Source organism: Suncus etruscus, chromosome 12 (genome assembly GCF_024139225.1).
Source record: "Suncus etruscus isolate mSunEtr1 chromosome 12, mSunEtr1.pri.cur, whole genome shotgun sequence".
Lineage (NCBI taxonomy): Eukaryota > Metazoa > Chordata > Mammalia > Eulipotyphla > Soricidae > Suncus > Suncus etruscus.
Genome location: NC_064859.1, coordinates 21493670 through 21497458, shown reverse-complemented (window position 1 = coordinate 21497458; position 3789 = coordinate 21493670).

Sequence of the window (3789 nt, the reverse complement as noted above, 5' to 3'; positions counted from 1 at the left end):
TATTTTCCCAGAAATCTGTCAGTTTATTCTAGATTCTTAAACCTGACTGAGTATAGTTGTTCATAATGTCTTCAGGATGTGTTGGATTTCTTGGTGTTTCTGTTGTAATCTCTCCCCTTTCATTTGTGATCCTATTTATTTGGGTGCTTTCCCTATATTTTTTGGTGAGTTTTGCCAGTGGTTTGCCAATCTTGTTTATTCTTTTGAAAAACCAACTCCTGGTATCATATATATTTTGTATTATTTTATTAGTTTTGATGTTGTTTGTTTCTGCTCTGGTTTTTATTATTTCTTGTCTTCTGGTTGTGTTTGGGTTTCTTTGCTGCTGTTTTTCCATTTCCTTAAGGTGTCTCTTTAAAATATTGATTTTGTCCCCTCCTGTTTATGGGACATTTATGGGACATAGAACTGTATTGCTATGAGTTTTCCCTAATTACTTCTTTTGCTGTGTCCCATAAACTTGGACAATTTGTTTCTTCATTATCGTTTGTCTCAAGGAATCTTTTTATTTCTTCATTGAGTTCCTCTTTGATCCAGCTGTTGTTGAGCAGCATGCTGTTTAAACTCCAGGTGTATGGATTTTCTCCATAGCTTCTTTTTACAGTCAATCTTGATCTCTGTTGCGTAGTAATCTGATAGGGTACGTCTAATAATATTTATATTTGTGATTTTATGCAAGTTAGATTTATATCCTAAGGCATGGTCTATTCTGGAGAATGTTCCATGTGCTCTTGAGAAGAATGTGTATTATACTTTTGGTGTGGAGGGCCCTATATAAGTCTATTAGTTCTAGTTCTTCTACTTTCTAATTTAGGGCTCTTATTTCTTTGCTAGTTTTCTGTCTGGTGAATCTGTCCAGTGGTGATAGTGGAGTATTGAAATCTCCTACTACTATCACATTACCTTCCATATATTTCTCTAGGTTTCTGAACAAATGCCTTATATATTTTGCTGTCTCTGCATTTGGTGTGTAAATATTGACCAGAGTTAGTATTTCCTGGTCTAGCGTTCCCCTGATCAGTAAGTAGTAACCCTCTTTGTCTCTGATCACTTTCTTGGGGTGAATGTAATTTGGCCTGATATAAGAATGACTGTCCTAGCTTTTTTTTTTTTTTTTGGTTTCCATTGGCTTGACTAATTGATTTCCACCCTTTTATTCTGAGCCTGTGTCTATCCTGTACTTGTAGGTTTGTTTCTTGCAGGCAGCAGAAATCCAGTTTATGTTTCATAATTCAAGTCTCTACTATGTGCCTTTTAATGGGAAAGTTTAGTCCCTTGGCATTTAAGGAGAGATTATTAATTGAGAGGGCTGTTGTGCATTTGTATTGTATTGTGTAGGGTGGTTGTTGTTATAAGCAGGAGTTTGGAATGTGTAATTCATCTTTGTGTATATCATTTAGAATTGGTTTTGTTTGCACAAATAATGCAAGTTCTTTTTTGTATTAGAATGCTTTTAGTTCTCCTTCCCATATGAATGAGAGTTTTGCTGGGTTGAGAACTCTAGGTTGGAAGTTTCTTTCACTCAATTGTTTAAATATGTCATTTCACTGTCTTCTTGCTTGAATTATTTCAAATGAGAGAACTGGTTTGATTCTTACGTTCCTTCCTTGTATTTGAGGTTTTTTTCCTCCCTTATTGCTTCAAGGAGCTCATCTTTCTCTTTGTTTGCTGCCATTTGGATTACTATATATCTTGGTGTTGGTTTATTAGGGTCTATTTTATTAAGGACTCTTTTCACCTCCTGGATTTGCACCAAAGCCTCTATCCAGAGGGTGGGAAAGATTTCTGCTATTATTTTACTATCCACTTGTTCTCCCCACTTTCCATATTTCCTCCCCTTCTGATATTCCCACAATCCGCAGACTATTTCTTTCATCTTTGTTCATTTAATATATAACATTTTCTTCCAATGCTTTACCTTTTATTTTCTTATTGGCTTCTTTTTCTTTTCTTGGTTTTGGGTCACACTCGGCAGTGCTCAGGGGTTACTTCTGGCTCTACGCTTTGAAATCTCCCCTGGCAGGTTCGGGGGGCCATATAGGGTGCTGGGATTCAAACCACCAACCTCCTGCATGTAAGGCAAATGCCTTACCTCCCTGCTATCTCTCTGGCCCCCTTATTGGCTTCTTTGATATTTTTGGTTTGTAGTTTTTCTTCAAGTTTTTCTATGTGATTCTCCAACTATGTAATTCTGCTATTATGGCTTGCTAAGACATTTTTTATTTTCTTTAATTCCATTAGTATGGATGCTCTCATCTTCTGGAAAAGTTCTTTGAGTTGGTTGATTTGTTCGTTTATGAATTTCTTGAACTTGCTGGCTAGTGATTCCATGATTTCTTTTGCCATGGCTTGCAATGTTGCATTTGCATCTTCATCTATTGGGCCCATGCATTTTGGTGAACTTGGAAACTTGCTAAGATTTCTCTCCATATCCCCAGTTGTTAGTGTCTTTCTTAGTTTACCCATATTTCTTTGCTTTTGGTAGTTTGGCTTGGAGTAACTGAGCTCCAGAAGTCCAGTCGACCTGGGTCAGCTGCCCCTCCACCTACCTGGCAAATGGTGTGGTTTAGCTCCCAGCTGCAGAGACTGAGCTCCACAGGTCAGCCTGCATCCCCCGCCCTTCCCCTACCTAGCAGATGGCGTGGATCAGCCCCCATACTTCGTTCTATGTATTTATTTATTTATTTTGGTTTTTGGGCCACACCCGGTGGTGCTCTGGGATTACTCCTGGCTGTCTGCTCAGAAATAGCTCCTGGCAGGCACAGGGGACCATATGGGACACCGGGATTCAAACCAACCACCTTTGGTCCTGGATCGGCTGCTTGCAAGGCAAACGCCGCTGTACTATCTCTCCGGGCCCACTTCGTTCTATTTAAATAGCAACATCTGGGGCCAGAACGATCTCATAGCAGATGGGCATTTTCCTTGCATGCATTTGATCTGGGTGCAGGAGTAAACTATGTGCACTGCTAGGTGTGGCCTATAAACCAAAAGGAAAAATGGAAGCAATAGCTATGCTATGTATGTATGTAGGTGTTATACCACAAAGAGAATGACCACACTAGTTTTAAATTCCTGCATTAGAGTCTCTTGAATAAAACTAAAGCATGACATGAAATTCTGAATAAGTGTTATTGCTGGACATTTGTGGTTGGCTCACTTCCTGTACTACTTGCTTGGGAGGAATCTTTCAATATGCCACCACAGTATTCTGCGGGTTTTTTGTTTGCTTGCTTGGCTTGGTTTTTGGGACAAACCTGTGACACTTGGGTTATTCCCGACTATGCTTAGAAAGATACAGGTGATTGAACCCAGGTCAGCTGCATGGAAAACAAATACCCTACATGCTGTGTTGTTGCTAACACAATATTTTTTCTAAAACATCCTTCTCTCTCTCTCTCTCTCTCTCTCTCTCTTTCTCTTTCTCTCTCTTTCTCTTTCTCTCTCTTTCTTTCTCTCTGTCTCTCTCTCACTGTCTCTTTTTCTTTTTGGTTTTTGGGCCACACCCAGTGACGTTCAGGGGTTACTCCTGGCTATGCACTCAGAAATCACTCCTGGCTTGGGGACCATATGGGACACTGGGGGTTTGAACCGTGGTTTGTCCAAGTCTAGCATGGTTAATACTGCTTGTGCCACCGCTCTGGCCCCTAACGCATCCTTTTCTTTATTGACACTTTCATGAGTTTAGTACTTCATTCAGAATGCCATTTTGGAGGCCAGAGCAATATTACAACAGTCGGGCATTTGCATTGCAAGAATCTGATTTAGGACATACCCTGGTTCAATTTC